The sequence below is a fragment of the Dromaius novaehollandiae genome, chromosome 1, assembly GCF_036370855.1.
Source record: "Dromaius novaehollandiae isolate bDroNov1 chromosome 1, bDroNov1.hap1, whole genome shotgun sequence".
Taxonomy (NCBI): Eukaryota; Metazoa; Chordata; class Aves; order Casuariiformes; family Dromaiidae; genus Dromaius; species Dromaius novaehollandiae.
This window is the reverse complement of record NC_088098.1, coordinates 182,740,380-182,759,417: the sequence shown is the minus strand read 5'-3', so window position 1 is coordinate 182,759,417 and position 19,038 is coordinate 182,740,380. Positions and strand designations below refer to the sequence as shown.

The window sequence follows — 19,038 nt, the reverse complement described above, 5'->3', positions numbered from 1 at the left end:
CACTTAAGATCCAAAATAGACATTTTTTACTGGGGAAAAGGGAGAAAACAGAAGACAATGGAATCTCTATGTGACTGAAAGAAGATTTTTTTATTGATTCTGGACCTTAAAGACTACCAGGCAATTTCTGTTCTTCTCATTCTGGTGACTAAATCAAGCTGGCCTACTCACCTGACTAAGAGAAACAGGATTTTGCTCTGTGTTTGAAGAAGCAGACATAAAACACTATATCATGTATAAACATATGCATATATGTTCACATCACTCCTATCAAAAAGTTCTGTGTTAATCAGTTCACGTTAACATAGGAAAGTCTTTCTTTAGAACAAGCCACCGTTTCTTTTTCTTCAAGTTTCCAGCAAATAAAAGCATGGATGGATAAAGGAAAACAAACAGGTTCTTTAAATAAATAGGTTCTAGAAATTGATCTTTTAAAGTGTAAGAAAACTGTCTACATATGTAAGTCATACTGATAATCCTACAGATTATTTATTATTATGCTTGTGATGCAGTGTGGAGAGATTTGTAAATATACCAGGAATGGGACAGGAGTGAATATAATGGAAACCGTGGTCACAGCTTTTATTAAGCAACAACAAAAAGAAACAAAACGTTACAAGATGCTCTCAAGCTGGGAATCACCACATTTACAGTAGTAGGCAGTCCTGTAGCATTTTAAGGTAAAGCACAGATCATTCTTAGTACTTCAGGCACCTGATGTTTATGATGTGTCAACAGATTACTGCCAAGGCCCAGGTGCAGCCTCATCGGGAGGTGTCTAGTAGTATCTAAGAGGATACAGTCTTCAGGGGAAATAAAAAGCATAAACTATATTCATGCTGCTCTTTATTAGATGTAGTATTGTTCCATGGTTTGACTTGTGAAACTTCTGTTCAGAAATTTCAGTGGTCAGGATTTGTAGAAAGAAGTGTACAGCTGCTGCAGTGTAAGGAGAACCAACTTTAGTTACAGCAGTTGCATTTGTTCTCAGTGTTTTTTTAAATTCCTGTCTCAAAAGAGGTATCAATTTTGTTTGCCATCTCTTCTTCTGCAAATGAGGAATGTTACTTTTTCTCAGTAGAGCTGGTAGAAGTTAATGTTACACACCGAGAGGAGAATGGGAGAGTTCTGCACATTTGCAGGTTCGCGGGTTTGTACATTGGAATTCCCCAAAGTTTGGATTTACCAGCTACATGTTCTAGGCCCATATCTAAGGACATTAACTTGTCATCTGATGACATTTTGGAACCATCTGGCTAAGATGCATTATGGTAATTTTCCAAATCTGTGTGATAAGGTTAGATGTCTTGCAAAATAATTCCTTTACATGTGTTAAATGTGTTACATAGTTCTGAAGCCTTAGGTTTACTTATTTGTTGAAGACAGTAACAGGCCAGCTGTGTAAAAATTGCAAGATGGGACCTTTTCTATGTTTTTTGCAAAGTATTACTTCTTTTTTTTTTTCCAAGATACACTGGCATAAAATCATGACACAAAGCACATGCATTTTAGGACCAGATCTGACAATTTACAGCTCCCTATGGTATCCACCCTGGCTACTGAAATAGGCAGAGGAAGCAGGACTGGGCTCCTATTTTGCATTGCAACTGCTCTGATCTGGGTATTGATCTTCTTATCAGTATGGTTTATAGCAATTTAATTTCAAAAGGATCATTCCTGATATGCACAGGTCCATATGAGCTCCAAATGCTCAGTATGCTATAGGATTAAACAATAAAAAATTATAATAGGGGGAAAGACAATTTAAGAGGCTGAAGGAGGAAATACTGGTATTATAAGAAAGAAAATGATATTGCTAGAATACAAATTCTCAATAAGCAATAAATTAAGAATAGTAACGTCTCCATAGAGTTTGCTGCCCTATAAAGGAGAAGTATAAGGGCTGAAGAAAGCACAGTTAAAATAAAAGACACGAGTCAAGGCATGCAATATTTACTGAACCACAACTCTCAACAGCTGTTAAAAGTTGAACTTTCCTCATGTAGGTGCTCACTTTCACTGCTAAGTCTTAAATGGGAAAATTCACATGACTGTGTGATTACCAGTGCAGTTTATACAGATGATCCTCTGATGAGTCGTATAATAAAATGGCCAAATTCCTTTTATCCTTCCTCACACGGACACAAAGGTACAGGCCTACTTCTGTTTCTGTCAAGAGCATAATTTTGACTTCATCACTGATTTCAATGGTTCAAGACCAAACTGTGACTAAGATTTTTACTGAATGCAGCTAAGAATAGTGGGATAAAGTGGATCTTTATTTTTAGACTTCAGACTTTTGTGATTTTTTTTTTACAGCTTCTTTGCAAACAAGAGTTGAGGAGACTGGATTTTAGAAGATTTTATAGCTATGATTTGAACAGTAACATGATCAGGTGTGCAGCTGAAAGGAGAAATCAAAGACTCCATTGAACATTTTGCTGAATATATTATTTTCATATATTTTAAAAAGTGTACGGAATACACCATTATTCTTAAAATTCAGCAAATACTGTTACATGGTAAATCATCATTAGGTACATGTGAATTATTTGAAAATAGAACTTGAAAGTAAAAAATCAGAGATACAAACTTGCTTCTCTAATGAAACAAAAACGTCACAAAAAAGAATTTTTGCCCGAGTCACAAAATTTGGCTGTAAGCCAGTTGAGATTTGTTTTTAAATGGACATTTCCTATTTGTTTGCAGCAAATTTTCTTCCTTTTCATCATCTTCCTCCTCAGGAAATATTAACTTACCAGGAAATATTTACATTTATGTTTTTTTTTTTTTTTAAATCCGTCTTAATTTCTCTTTCCTTTAATATTCCTGCAAAAGTTAAAATGCCTCATCAAATTAGTTTTAGGTCTTGTTACGCAGGGCATTCAGTCTATATAGTAAGTGTGTATGTATTTGAGTTTTTGTTTTCTTTCTGAAGAAAGCATATAGGATTCACGGCAGCGGTCTAGAGATACCTCCTCAAGATTGAGGAGTGCCTGCCCATATAAAGAAAAGGCATTTTGCTGCTAGCACCATTATTTCCCAACAGGTAAAAATTTTCTGTCAAAGGAACTTAAACAATGATTTGTTGACCAGAGCAGAAACACAGCTCTGTTTTTATCTTCAAAAGTATAGAAGCAATCCTTTGATGTCAAGAGGTCAGAGTGGAATGGTTGGGACAAATTTTTGCAGCAGATAGTCTGAGCGCTTTATACGTTCAGTTGTACCATTTCTTCAGCTGTAAGAAGAGAAGTGGTGATATTAGTGCTAAAGGGTTCAAGAATATAAAGAAAAAGTACAACTCAGGGGACTGCAGGCTCTTAAGCACGCACACAAAAACAAGAAAGAAAATTACTAGGAAGAGAGTGACAAAATCATTTCAGAGAAAAGTTTTTTTGAATAAGAAGCATTAAAGGGCTTTGTTTCACTTATGTTTTTAAGGGGGGAAACAGGGAGATTAACTAGTTGGTGTGGCTTTTGCTGATATGATGGGATGTAACTGAGTAGCATACAGCCTGACATAAATCTTAGCCTGGGTTCGTTCTAAGCCCTCGTAATACATCTGTCATGGTCTTTTTAGTGCAACCTTTATTTTTTTATTTTGCCATAGACTTTTTTTTTTAACAGAAGATTCTGATTAATTGATGTCAATCCTATGAGTTAAAAATATTAAGAATTTTATATAAAATAGTATTAAGTGCTGCATTCAAGAACAAGCAAATACGTATGAATGCTCCTGTTAATTAGGATATTAAGCAGTGCTTTATATAACCTCCTCAAGCAGTCAGATTTCTAGGTAAAGCCCAAAGGCTGCTGCGTACAATTGCTGCTTATTAAGGTCACAAGAGAAGCATCTCTTCACTGAATTGCTTCAATGAGTTATCGGTGTTACCTTTACAGAAGGGATAGAGTAGGATCAGTTCAGCTCTTACTTAAAATGAGAAGATGCCTCTATTTTTTGGTCTGGGATGTCTCCTCAAAATTGAGGGCTCTCTGTACATGTGAAGAAAAGACATTATTGAATTGTTTCAGCCAGTTATTAGCGTGACTTGCACAGAAGGACAGCATAAAGATCCATCTGCATCTCACTTTCATGCAGTGAGAGGATATTTCCTCTTTCAGCTCTAAAGATAATCAGTCCCATGCTGATCTACTGTCAATTTAGCATGCTAAAGGATGGCTGGATAAGTAAAATCCTTCAGGTGAATACGATATTTCACATTAACCCTAGATCTTTCGAGTGATTTTGCCACTTCTGTATCAGACCAGAGTTCCTCTGGTTCGTAAAATACTTTTACCCATAATAATAATAACAAAAAAAAAGTTGCTAATGGTATCTGTGTTCCATGCTGGGTGGCTGTGTGCTGCAGGCTCCAATGCATGGCAAAAGAGGACTCCGAAGGTAAAAGGAAAAGTACTGCTACAAGATCCGAACACATAATTTCTGTTGTGTGGGTGGGACCTCTGATCGATGCATTGTATGTTCTTTTAGTGATAGACATGCAAAATTAGTTTCAGGCAGTGTTTCAGACAATCTATTGATATTTGTGTGACACGCTTATATTTGCCTGTACTGTACTAGTTCTAGTGACACTATGATTACTGATATTTGCAGTCCTTGCCCTGGAATGCTTCCAGGCAGTTTTATTGTATTGAAATGGCTCTTACAGTTCATTGAGCATCTAGCATAACACTGTTGAATATGATTGGCGCGTTTGCATATATTTATTCAAAAAAAAAATCAGACAGTTAAACTGCATAATTATGGGAAAACGAATCATAACAATAAAAGACCATTTAAGTTAACAAGCTTTGTGATCAAAGGATAAATACAGGTTGAATAAATGAGACTCTAGATGTAACTAATATACATAAATAGGCTTTGGTCTGATTAGAGGAAAGGAATATATTAAAATAATCTAACGGTATTAAAAAAGCATTTTACTTCAGTAGTTTTATAACATCTAGTTTTAATTCATCTTATTTTTAACATTTCTACTCAATAAAAATAGCTGTGTTTGGCGATAAACTACTTTTATGTATTTTTATTTCTTGATTAACACTGTTTACAGTGCAAAGAAAGTCTAAAATGACACAAGTAAACAAAAGTAACATCATAACTTTTCATTCTAGTGTGAATATACTGTGTGTCAAAAACCTTAAACATTGTTTTAGTGTCTTAATTTTAAGTTTTTTAATGTTGCAATTTTTTTTGATTGATTTTTAATTAAAGAAAAACATTAAAGGGAACATTTAAAGGACGATTTCTTGTTTACTGTCTTTATCAGCAGAAAGCAGCCTTTGTAGTGTTTGAAAGCTGGTGCATTAAAAATCAATTTCAGGTCTTCAAAGCTATAAACTCTTGCTTGCTTTGTAGATATATACTCTTTTTAAAATCATTGGAAGCACACTTGACAATTGAATTAAAAACAAAAGGTAAATAATAGCTTCATCAAAATTTTGAAGGATTTTAATGTATTTTTAATAATAGCTAAAGAATTTTTATAGAGAACTGACATGTGAATCACAATTTATACCTTGCAAATGCATAATTTGTCCCTAAAGACAGTTATATGTATTCTTTTATTAAGTGTTCCATTTTAAACTTTTGTTGGTGTCATTCTGTTGTTTTTAATGAATGCCATGATTCAAACACAGAACATGTCAGTCAGTATCTTTACTTACTACATTTCTGTCTAGTTCTTTGCTGATTGCTAAGCAACCGCTTATGGTTAAGATTGCTTAGCTACAATTCAGCAAAAAAGAATATAAAAGAAAAAAAGTAAGCTAAAGTGGGCAAAACAAATTTTCATTAATACTTAATGCCAATATTTAAATTCTATAAAATTTTAAAGGTCACTTAAAAAAGAAAAAAGGACAACATTGTTTTAATAATGCATCTCAGATTTAGCACTTGGACTTCATTTCTACTGCTATTGAGATATGATAGTTTTTCCACAAATCTAAAAATAGCGGGATCATTTCCTTAATCAGTACATAAGTAATTTCAAGGCCTATAGAAACTAACTTTCTTTTATATGCATAAAGTTTGTATTACATTAGTATTATGTCTCACAAGGCACGATCCTTCAAACACTTATTCAGTTAATATTTTAATTTAGGTCAACAGAACCACTGAATTAAATAGATCACTTACAGGAGTAGAGTTGCTGATATGCACAAGCATGTGCAGAATTCAGCCCAGAATCTGTTAGTCTTTATTAGCTGAACTGCTCCCTGTTGCTTCTCTCCTTTGCTTTAAAAACGTTGCAAAGCTGTAAAAGCTGTTCATTTCACTTAGCCTCAAACTGCACTCTCTAGTACTCTATTGAGATAATCCTGATGTCTGAATATTAGATTTTTTTTGCTTTTTTGCATAGACTTGTGTAATTTGATATACAGATTTGAAGATCATAAAAACAATCCTGCTTTGATGATCATGAGCAAGATTATCCAGCCACAGCTGTAAAGTACCAAGTGTATTCTTTTCTGATGTCTTCATCATTTCAGTGGATCAAATGACAATAAGAATATAGTGGAATTTAGAGTGCTTGGGAAATAATGAATTTAACAGCTCTTTTAAAATGGCAATCAGGAAGCCTTGGAAACTATTTAAATTTCTAGACTATATTTCAGATAATATAACTGTGTATATATAAATGTATATGTGCAGGTACATGGAAGTGGAAGCAGCATAGTTCCAAAAGAACTATCTAGCTGAACAAAAAAGCCAGCTAACAATGAGATAACAATGCATGTCTAATTTTTTTTATATATTGTATATGATCTGTACATAGTTGTGTAACAGTGTTTTGGAAGATACCATCAGTCTGCACTTTTTAATATGACAACCTAGAAAGCCTCAAGTTTAGAGATAAATTCTGTTGTCACGTTTTCCTGAGGCAAGAGTATAGGTAAGGAAGGACCTCATTTTCTGCTTTATGGTGCAAGTTATACATCTTGCTTAAAACTGTGCATCCCACTATCAGCCTTCAGGACTGAGAGTGATGATGAAGAGGAGGTATAAGTCATGTGAAATGTGAGAATAATCAGCACTCAATCACTTTTATTAACAGCATTAGGTATTAAAAAGCACGTGGTAATTTGCATGCTTTGGCTTCGAGGTAAGGAACATATCAGGCATCTGTGTAGCTCCAGGGTGAAAAGACAGGTAAACAAAATGTTTTATGGTATTTCTCTCAAAGCATAGGCTTCACTTTGTCTAAGTCTTTAAATGTGTTATGTCTGTTTAAAACACCTGTAGCTTCTTTTCAGGCTTAGCTGAATAGAGTATTGGAAGAGACAGAAGTAACTGGATGGATTTATTTTATTATTTATTAATTGGCCATCATTATATATACTTTCCTCAATAGTATACATCTCATCATCACAATAATGTGACTGCAATGAAATAATGGTTTCTTACAAGTATAAAATAGTTCATTTTAAGGACTCTCATGTGCTCCTTTGTTTCAAACAGACTTCCAGAATTTTGAAGAGCACTTCAATTTCAGTTCATTTAATATATATGTACACCACAGACACAGAGCCTCTTTTCTTCATCCTCCTTTGCTTTGATTCTGGCAAAGGGACCTTAGAAATGAGTAGCTAGATTTCCAGATTTTGACCAACTTGTTAGTCTACTTTACTTGAATTCAAGTAGAGCAAAAGAAAACTGCCTCTATAAACAAACATAAGCTTTAGGAATTTGGCTAGTATTGGCAAAGATCTTCAGATAAAGATAAGCTGCTTGCAGTCATACTGGTCTTGCTGATACTAGTAAATGAAGAAATAGGCATGCATGTTGAATAGCTGGAGGAGAAGAAGACATTATTTAAAGGAAAGGTTTTGTTCTGATTTAAATTTTGAGCCATAGGTTTTCTATAGTATTTTATAATAAAGACAATTACATAGTAATTTGGGTTAGAATGCATGCCCAGTTCCCCATCTCAAAACCCCATTTGTTACTACCTGTGGCTATTTTCATTAAAAAAGAAACGTAATTATTATGAGTCTCAGCAGTCTAAGAGTACATTTTTGCAATTACAATACCTCCCTTGGGCAGATGTGTGAAAATGGCAGATTAATTCCTGCCAGTATCTGTCTGTTGCTTGTACATTCTTAAGGTTGTTAGTAGTTTGGATTATGATTATATTAGTAATGTTTGTTATGCTGTGGTTAGGATTAAAGCAGCAATTCTGCTATAAATCTTTAGAAATAGGGTTCTACACCATTAGCTTGGAAAACACTGAAGCTTGATACACAAGGTCCTAGAGTAAGATACTAATTCTGTTTTCATGGAGGGTGATTGATTTTGGTCTTGATCTTTGAGTATTTTAGAAGGGCATTTTATATTATTTTATGCCTGAGAAGATTTAAACAAAAACAACCAACAAACCTAACTTTATCCATTTTTAAAATCTTATGGTGAAGTTAATAAAGCTGTGTGCAAACTAAAGGCCATGCTTGGCCCTTAGTATTTTATGTTTCTTGTTTTATTTGCAAAAACAAAAGGACTGTTTAGGAAGGAACATCACAAAGTCAAGATGAGGACCTGAAGGTACACAAACAAATAACTTGCCATGGAAATAAACTAATTCATCTCCTAATGAATTTTTCTACCTGAACAAAGTTTTGAGGGTGTATGTATAGAAGAATTGCATGCAAAGACTCGAGTCTTGAAGATCATTTTGTGCGGATAAACATTTCACTCCATGTTGAGTCCCAGCGAAGTTGGCATGGCTTCATGTGGGCTCAGGATTCACCTGCAGGGAGCAGCATTAGTCTGTGTTACACATTATAAGGTTGAATATTCAGGAAGAGCAGTATGAACAATCTTACGTTATTTTTTCCCTTTGCATGAGATTTTGTTTGAAATTTCTTGTGCTTTACCGGTTGCGCTCCCCACACACACTTAGAGGTTTTTTTGTGTGCGTGTGTGTGGTTTTTTTTCCTCCTTTCTCTGACTACATTTGGGATTTTCGTGATGTGAGCCTTATTTAGAGTAGGTTGCTCACATACTGACTGAGCTTCCTGTTAATTAAATATAGAGGCAAACCCATAACTTAATCAATGTACTCTAACTAGCTGCTCAGTCAAATATGAACATCCATGTTCAGTCTCTCCACCTCTGCTGAAGGTGCTACAGGTGAAACCTGTAGCAGTGTCCTAGATGCTGGCAAACCCAACATTGGTTTGGAACAGAGAGAGGACTTCTCCTCATCCTAGACTCTTTACAGAGAACCCTTTCTTATGTGGATCTTCTTTATTTTAACAGTGGAATCTGGTTTCAGAATCCTGAAATGGAAAGCTGTAATAAGAAGGGCAGGTTTTGTTTATGGTTTTTCCCCAGGCTATTAAGAATTTCCAGGTCCAAGCCATCACATAAAACACCTATGAGTTTGTTGAGCCTGTAGACATCCCTGGATAAGTGCATTGTGCTCTGTATGAGATAATCCTATTGAGAAAGACAACTCTTTCCTTTGCTTGTTCCATCTTCCAAATCAACTTAATATATATAGTCCTGTATGAAATCTTTTCAGTAGGCCACTGAAGTGGCAGAGATGGGGGTGGTTGTACAGAGGCCTATATCAGAAAGATCTTATTTTTCTGTCCAAGCTTACTTGACCATTGTTACTGTATTATTGGTGTATTAGATCAAACTTTTCATTTTATGAAGTACCTCATTGGAGGCACGTGACTGCTGCTGTTTTAAAATATATTTAAGAACAAAACTTCTTGCTAAATTTGTGCAAACCTAAATTATTTATCTTATGTCACAAGTAATAAATCAACTCATCACTATTTTGCCGTTGAAAGTCTCCTTACATAGGGATGTGAGGCTGCAAAGTTTGGTGATCTACTGTTCTGCCATAAATTCAGGCATTATTTAGGCAGAATATTTAGTGGTGTGTCTTTCTCTAATGCTAAGAGGAAAGAATTATTCCAAAGCATTTGCATGAAAGTAGGGCTCTGTATCCTGTCACAAAATGTTTATAGAATACCTCGTTGAGGTTGTTGAGTTTTTTAAGGGAATGTTGAAATAAAGAGTTGCATGACATAAAAAAGAAATTACACAGGAGGAAATAAACAGATTCTAGCATCTTTTTTTTTCTCTCTTTCTTTCTAATTGGTAAGGAATTGAAAGGAATCATTGCTTTTCTAGGAAAGGATGTTAGGAAGAGGAAGGGGGTATGTTTACAACTTTAAAGGAAAAGGGGTGATCTAGATTTACCTCTGTTCTCTAGACTGTCACCTAGGAGGAAAGCTTCAGTGTCCCTCCTTAAGCGTGTTTTCCGTGCAAGCAGTGTGGCTTCAGGATCAGGTCCTGCTTTATCTTTGTTGCTAACTGTTTCTTCACTCAGTAGGAAAAAAACACAGAACTGGAGTCTTGTGTTAATACAGTGTTTGCTCCCTAGCTGATCACCTTTCCCTGTCACTGCCATTATAAATCTGTTTAAATGCCATCCATAGAGAATACCATATGCTGGGATAGATGAATATTATGTTTAAGAGTTTCTTCTTATTTTATTTCACTATTGTAATCTTTTTCTTGCTCCTTTGCAGCTTTCTACAGCATACAACATATGTATCTGTGGGCATGTAGCACCCAACGTAAAGACTCACCTATCCTGTAATTGAAGTAAACAGACTGATTCAAGGGCTATTGAAACCAATTTGAAAACATCCATTGATTTCAATGGACCTTAGGTCATGGCTTGTGGAAGTTTTATTGTTGCCTTTAGTGAGAGTATGGGTTGGACAGAATAAGGTAAACACAGTGGATAGATGTTAACACAAACTTAGCAGATATAAAATATTCAGTGTCTCTGTTTTCCCCTTATTAAATATTATGAGTACAAAACAGTTGTCAACATTAAAAGGCCATCATTCGATCTTCTTCCCCACCATTTAGTATTGCAGCTTTTATATACTTTTTTTCTGCTCAGAAAACATTTGTGATATGTTGCTCAGAAAAACAGCAGTTGTAAGAATAGGACAAGTTCTACAATGTTCCCTGGCTTCACTGGGAATTCCTACTGAGTAAGAGCTTTCAGATATGTCTCAAAATTAAAAATAAATTGCCAGGAGCTTACCACTGAGTGGTAGAACCTGTGTGTATGAAAGAAAAGAAGAAATGATAAGGTTGTTTTCATAAAGAAAAAGGTTATAAACAAAGAGAGAGAAAAAGTATTTTTGAAATTATAATATACTTCCATCGTGTCCTTAAATTGCAAGGCTTTAGTTTTTTTATTTTTTTTAAGTGTCCATCTAATTCTTATGTCTTAACTTTTAAACTTAATATTTAACTTGTAAATTGGAATGAAAAATCAAGCAACTATTGCTATCAAAAACACTAGCTAGACACTACCATACTATGGTATGATATCTTACAATAAGCTGGACATTGTGCTAAGTGGGTCCAGATTTCATTCTAGTCAGCTAATTGTAGTTGAGTCTGTTAGGTGGTAAGCATAATATCTGTTAGGAATACTAAGGTAGAATCAACATGGTGGGAGCCATAGATAAAAGGTGCATTAAAGTGTTTCAAATTCAATCATTAGGTTTCATTGCACCCATCTTCTACCAGAAAATATAATCAGCAACATGATTCATTGACCTTTAACTGTCATTTTGGACCATGTTTTTTAAATCCATATTTTCAAGTTAGACCCAGAGAATTAATTTGATAAGAGAATGCCCAGTACATTTTAATGCAATTACTTTTTTTTCTTTTTTCTTCTAATTTTAGCAAAAGTTTTTTTTTTAATATAATCAGGTTTAATGGTCTGTTGTATATTCTGCTAATCCAGTCAAAGTAGTTATTTAATACTGAATGTGGTTAAAAGCAACTAATGTTCAACTTCATTAAGGCTTCTATTAAATAGAAGGCTTGCTGAACTTTTACTGTTTTTTTATGCACGAACTACTACCTCTTATTAATTATTTCTAGGGTCTCTGTTACACTAAGAGTATACTTACAAGCTTCAGTTACACCAAGATTATACGGGACAATTAAAGGACTAAATAAGCATTGAAATTGTGGCGTACTTTGCATTTTGTCCCTAAAATTTGTTTCACTTCTTTTATTTTTTCTGGCACAGATGTTATCTCATGGTGGTGGGATAGAGCGTATACATCCCTTAGCACTTCTGCTATGTATGTGTCACACAAGTAGACTTATAAAATTACAGGGTTACTTAGAACAAGTAGAAAAAATAATGTGATAAATGAGGATGGTTCTATGTTTTCTTAGAGATGGTAAGCTATTATACTGTTCTGTTGAATGAAGTTTATGTAATGGGAAAAAAAGTGATGAAACGTGTTTTTTTCATACAGTAGGAAGCAATTCCTGAGACAGATGTATGTAACCTAACCTTATAATCCCATTTCACGCCTTTCCCAAATACTGGGGAGCTCGATAAATAGGAAGCCGATTATATTGGCAGTATAACTCCATTAATAGGATCTGGATTTGCCTTATTGACAAGTCAGTACTGTTAATATGATCCAGTATATTAAATTGACAGGAAAACTGGAGCAATAGAATGTATCTGCAGTCTAATTGACAGGGAAGCTCTTTCAAAAGGTTCTTAACATGGTTTTTATTGACAGTGTAGCTTCAGTAAGTACATATCATTGGTGAACAGTGTAAATATATTGGATGCAACTGTAGTGGTAGGTTCAAGTGAAGGAGTTATTGTTTCTGTTTTTCCATACTTCCATCTTTACTTTGATATAAGTCAAATCAAGCTCTCTTGTAAGATCTCCACAAATCCCTCTTAAAACACCAGTCTAACTGTAGTGCTCACAGGCATTTGACAAGTTGTGAATTATTGTAAATGTGTTCATCTTTTTTTAAATGAATAGAGGCAATACAGAGCAATGCAATAATGTGTCATGAATTTCATTATGTTTATTTATTGACGCTGTGATAGTAGAAGCAGAGCTATTGTACTTTCAGCTAGAGCTCTTTATGTGGTGTGATATTTGGCACCTCTTTCTATGTTCTGATCTTATACCTTTTCCAAAAAGTAGTTAATCTCAAGAGGTCATATTACAATTACATACATGTTTTCTTAAATTCCACATTCCCCTCCCAGACAGTGTTCATTTTCTTTAGATACTTATATTTCATGTTTCTCCAGTGCAAACCAAACTGAGGCTCAGAAAACTGCTAAATAAAAAGGCTCCACTGTGAAACAAACAGCATTTAAAGTTTGGTCTGGGAAATCTTGATTCTCTTTTCAGTAGAAGGGGAGTTTGGTTTCAGCTTCCACTCTTTTTCCTAGTCCCGTGTTTTTTAGAGAAAGAAGTCTGCACATACACATCCTGCATCTGCTCTAGCAGAGAGGTTGAAGAGTTTTGTTAGGCTGGAAGGGAATTGTTCCTGAAAGGCTTCAATCTTTTATTTCATATAAAAGAATCTGGTCACAATTTCATCTCTCCCCATCTTTAGATCATCTTTCAAGCCTCCTATTTTTTTTTTCTTTTTTCTTTTTTTTTTTTTTTTACCAGGGACACACAAAAACATATGGCTCCCTATAGTGACCTTTCTAGCTTCTTCAGCCTTCGGGCTCAGTGCAACCATTGGTGAAGTGAGAGGAAGCTTAACTGGTCTCTATGCCATCTAACCCTTGCACTATAGTAAACCCCTACAGAGTAGGATTCTATATTCTTTTGTACTGTGCGCGCTGCAGAGTAAACTCTTGGGAAAAAAAAAGTAAAATAATTGTTTTTAGTAAGTCAATAGTATAAATACAACTGAAATATATTACTGCAATACCTTGAATACTTAAGTAATAAATCAGTAATGAATTTTAGTGACAGATCATATTACTTCCTAACAGAAAATAGTACATGGATTAGGCATCTATTTGAGGAGGATCTTCATTCCTGCAGCTGCGGGAAAGAACCTTAGATTCTGCTTCCTGAGTCTCAGTTTTCAGATGTTGCTCTGTAAATTTGACTGAACAGCTCACAACCTTTTTCCCTTGTGGTTCTGCTTTCCTCCTGTTTCCATGCAAGAGAGAGAAAACATGAGCCACAAGCATCCTGCAATACAGTACAGCAGGCTGGTGACTGCCTTGAGTATCTTACTGTTTTTGTAGCCCTGCGTTTTTAATGTGCTTTTGAAAAATTTTATATATCACGTAAGAAATTCATGTAAACACACTGTGGGTCTTGTAACACAAAAATACATGTTTTGCAGGAAGTATGAAACTTCCCAAATATGTACATGCCATATAAAATATGTCTCAAAGACAGTTTCATAAGAAAAAGAGTGGACAGCATATATTAGAAGTGTCATTCTAGCTTTGATAAAACAGCCTATTTAATTTTGCTCTCCAAATAGGCAGAATACTTTATTAGTAATTTATGTCTGGCTCTTTTTTTGCTATTGGTTGAATTTTCTTAATGGAAAAAGTCTGGTGAAGTCAAAAATGACTTCTTCAGGCTAAGTAAATACACTCACTACCAGTCTTATACTGAGCAGTCTTTTGTGAAAAACTGTGCTATGTTGAACACAAACTGTTCCTAACAAAATCAAGACAATTGTCTGCTCTTTCAAAACTAGATTTGGCAGAATACAATTCTTTTGTCTTGAAAAGTGATTGCCATTATATATGTTCTTTGTTTCATGGGGGAAGGGTGAATACTTGGAATTAGGCTTTTCAAGAAAAGACACAGAAGATGCTTGAGTTAGATATTAAGTGGCAGTCTGATAAAGGAGAGAGATGTTTCATTTCATTTTCTCCATTTAATGTTTAATTAAAAAGAAGTTAGAATCAGAAAAGACATTTTACTTTATTATAGTTTCAGGTATGAACAGCTACATAAAATGGAGTTGCATTGAATCATTTCTGAAAATGTGATACTTGTTCTTGTAATTCTGAGAAAAAATTATGAATATTCTAGTAGCCTAGTATTCATAAATCTGATTAATGTTTAAGTCTTTTTTTCTACATTTTAGAATACATCTTTTCCTAATATGACAATTATTTCTGGGCATAATTTGTCAAGAATACTGAAATACTGCGTTTCCCTCTCTCCATCTCCTTCTCTCTCTTTCTCTCTTTTTGTAGTTATGTCGATTTTCAGAATTACTTTCTGCAAAAATGAGAGTTATTGAATTGAAATTTGTTTATTTTATTATTTTCCTGTAACTTTATTCAAACTGTGTGAAACGAACTAAAGATGGCTATCAGTCTTCAGAATTACAGTGTAACTATGACTTCGATTAAAAAAAAAAAGAAAAGGAGCTAGGATCTTCTAAATTTTAACAAACAGCTTTCTTGATATAGGAAGTCCTGGGAGGAGAAGCTGTGTGAAGTTCTCCACCTTTGTCTCACTGAGGAGTGGTGGAATCCCTGGAATCAGGTTGATTAATACAGTGTTGATTTAATACTTTTAATACTGACATTCTTTTGGAAACAAACAAATAAACAAAAAAAGCGGTATCTCCAGAACTCTGGTGGAACTCCTCTCTATCTCTAAAAATATCAAAACCTATCAACTAAAGTAATCATATAGGCTTTGTGTACATGAATTTGTAGAAAAGGGAAAAAAGAAAGAGATTAATGCAAACCATTGCTAAAAAAATCCCTGTTCCCTATGCTTCACTGTGTAATACTTTGTCCTGATTGGTTCAAACTGTTTCCAGTTATGCAGCTTCCATTTATTTTATTATGAGATTATTTAAGGCTAATGGATATTACCAGGGAGTTATTTCTGTTACTGTGATTTCATCATAATTTTTCATTTGCCTTTCTCCACATTAAACCTTTGGAAATCACAACCATTCCCAAATTAATTACTAGAACCTTGTCAGTTAACTTTCAGACTTTTGTGCTCTTTGGTTTTGAATTTATAAAACTCAGTATTCCAAATATACAAACAACATTCAACAATAACTGTTCATAAATAGAGGTTTGCCAAAGCCCCTGGTGTCTTCTTGATATTCAAACACTAGCCTGTATGATAGAATAAATGGTTTTATAGACAATTCACAATAGCACAATAGTTGAAGGATCTGTTTTAAATGTAGTTCATGCAAACATTGACCAATACATGGTTCTTCAAGTCATATTATTAGACTATAGCAATTATATTGTCACATCTGAAGACCTCATACCAGTTAAAGCATATTTTGTACACGTTTACTTTGCCTATATTTTTCATTTCCTCCTCCTCACCATCTAGACAAAAAATGTAACATTGTTAAGCTGTAATATATTTTCTGAAAGGCAGTAACTTTTTAAAATTTTGCTAGCTTTTGAACAGTTTATATGAGTTCTAATCTCTTTCAAAATGGCATTTTTATGAGCTCCATCCTTCGAAGCAAGCTGTATTCCACATGTGTACTAAAATCCTCATGAACTTTTCTGCAACATAGCAGTATGTCAGTGTTCTTAACATTTCAAATTTACTCTGCAGTCACATATTAAGACAGATGTATGGAAAGCTTTTTGGGGGGGGCTGTCATAGGGACTGTGAAAAAGCATGTTTTTTTAATGATTTAACAGTATACTCTCATTGGAAACGAACTAGTTCCACTAATCTGTGAAAATGAACCAAAAACAAAAAGGGGCCTCCTCTCTAGGAGAGGTATAGCCTGTTAGGTTAACATCGCAGACCTTCTATTTTTCCAGTATCTAACCACGGCAGTGGATAATTCCTATTCAACTTTTGCTTTTGTTTTAGGGACCTATTTGTTTCAGTATGTTCTCTTACTTCTAAAGAACTTGTCTCTTAATCATGGTTGACCTAATTCCCATTCCAGCCCTCAAGCTTGAATCAGAGACAGAAAATATGTCTTTTACTAATCAATTCCAATGATTTCTAGAGCTGGACTGTTTCTAGGGGTTTTCTTTGGGGACAGTGTTGCTTTGTTTTGTTCTTCAGGATGGGAATAGTGCTGACATTTGAGTAATTTCTGGGTATTTCTCAAATGATGATAGTTCCTCATGTAATTCAGTTATGGTAGGGTGCATCTCACTTAATTTTAGCCATTAAATTGAGCATCTTGCTGGTCATCAAGATTTCCCCCATATTCACTGGGCAGAGAAAGTCATCTCCAGAGAGCAGCACATACCTAAAGATAGATGCCTGAGGTATAATGAATCATCTGTAGGTACCTATGTTTCCAGTGCTTACCAAGGGCACCTAGCAGATTAGCTTTCAGTAGGTGACTAACTTAGATGGCTATGGGTAGGCGAACTGAAACCCACCTTAAAACTGGATAGGTGAATCTGTTACATGTAAGAGCTCTCTTAATTTAGTGTAGAGTATAGACATTCATATTGTAGACCTACATAGAGACATGGTTCTGATTTCCTGGGAAGGGCTGAATTCTCAGAGAACAAAGAATTTATTCATTGTTGATAGGTGTTTAAAGCAGCACTCATTTTGCAGAATTACAGTTATGTAGGGTAAAGAGATACAATTAATGCATTAGCTGAAATGTGTCATATGACTTCCATACATGTTAAAGTGTAAAAAATTTAAGTATATGACCTCTCACTTCAACTGGGATTAAAAAAAAAAAAGGAAGGAAAAAAAAAAGAGTTTAAGGGAGTTAGACATTCATATATCTCTGTAATCCATTGAGAATCAGATGCTTGCCTTTCTAGGAGTCCTCTAAACTGCCTAGCCTTAAAATTAAATGTTTGTTTATTATCCCCATTTTTATACAGATATTATTATATATGAAGCAATTGTCTCTCTGCTGCCTAGATTTCAGAGTGCCTGGTTACTGCTGATCACAAACATGATATTTTCATAGTTCATAGGAGAAGGCTTAATGCTTTTAGAACAGAAGGGAAAGAACACTGAGCTCTGAAGCTGTACATAGTTACCAAGTACTTACATTTGTTCTTTTGTAGCAATGAACTCACTGTAAGATGGCACCCAACTGTTTGTTTTGCTGCAAAATACAATATGAAGAAAATTGGTCAAATTATTATTGAGTTAAGGGCCATTAATAATTACCAAGAATATAGAAATCTTCAGAAGCAGCTCCCATTGTTAGAACTGCAACGAAGACTCTCTTACAACTTCTATTTTAAAATGTAAATCTTTAATAGTCCAGGGTGTGCCATATGTTTTTATTGCTATGGCAAGGTGGAAATGAAAAGTGCGGCCAGCGCTCACCACAGTCTGGCTGACAGAGAAGTCATTGGCAAACCACAGGAGAGAAGTACATTTTAAGGAGGTGCTATAGCTATTTCCAGGGCAAAAGTCAGACTTAGGTCTCCTAATTAGATGGCAGAAAACTGATGAAAAGACAGGCATTTTGCCTGACAATGACACAGAAAATGGAAACAATGATTCTAGAGGTAGCTGGTTTTAGGAAGAGGCAGATTTCTTACTTATGTAAGTAAAAGCATGGGGTTAGTTTTCCTGGGCAGCTGTAGTGAGATAATAGAACCTAGATACTAGAAGGAGTTCTGTGCTCATACAGGCTTATATGGGTTGAAAAGCACAGTGTTTTTTGAGTGTTGTACAGATCGTATGTTTATATGCTGTGGATTCACTGCATACAGCAGCGATACTAGTTTATAATTTGAGACAGGGAAAGAATATGGGGTGCCTCTGAAATATGTGATATGATGTGTCACATTTAAGTGAATGCATGTATTATAAGAATGCTGAAATATTTATTTTTGCATATCTATAGATGAAATTACGAATACTTCTGGAAAGCTGACTTGGAAAAGCAGTGGCAAAATATTGGGTTTGAAGACCCTTATCTCCAGAACTCTTCTTCTGTCATCTAGAGTGTTGTTTGCTTTTCTTAGGCACTATTTAAGAATTTTTTATGTCCTCACCTTTTAATCCTGCTCAGATCCAAGTCTCTGGTTACGCATCAGTCCTCAGATTTCAAAATGATGTGCAATTTTGATCTGATAAAATGTCATTTAGAATCCTAAGCATAGGTTTTTTGTGCCATATGTAGAAAACAAGAGTAAAAATCCAATTCTGTCATACAGTTTATCATAAAAAGAAATCTTACAGATGAAACATCAGTTGCTTTTT

General features: G+C 34.7%; 1 protein-coding gene and 1 long non-coding RNA gene across 6 annotated transcripts in view; one reads left to right on the top strand and one right to left on the bottom strand.

The window, feature by feature from the left end:
- The window catches only part of PCDH17 (protocadherin 17), a 91,438-nt gene that overhangs the window by 9,088 nt on the left and 63,312 nt on the right, over window positions 1-19,038 (top strand). The gene's annotated exons all lie outside the window — the stretch shown is intronic.
- Window positions 1,459-18,920, bottom strand: LOC112983804 (uncharacterized). Its single transcript, XR_003259342.2, has 4 exons — window positions 18,831-18,920; window positions 17,870-17,926; window positions 8,623-8,765; window positions 1,459-3,238 (listed from the first exon to the last, which is right to left on the bottom strand). It is a non-coding gene; the product is annotated as an uncharacterized LOC112983804 (long non-coding RNA).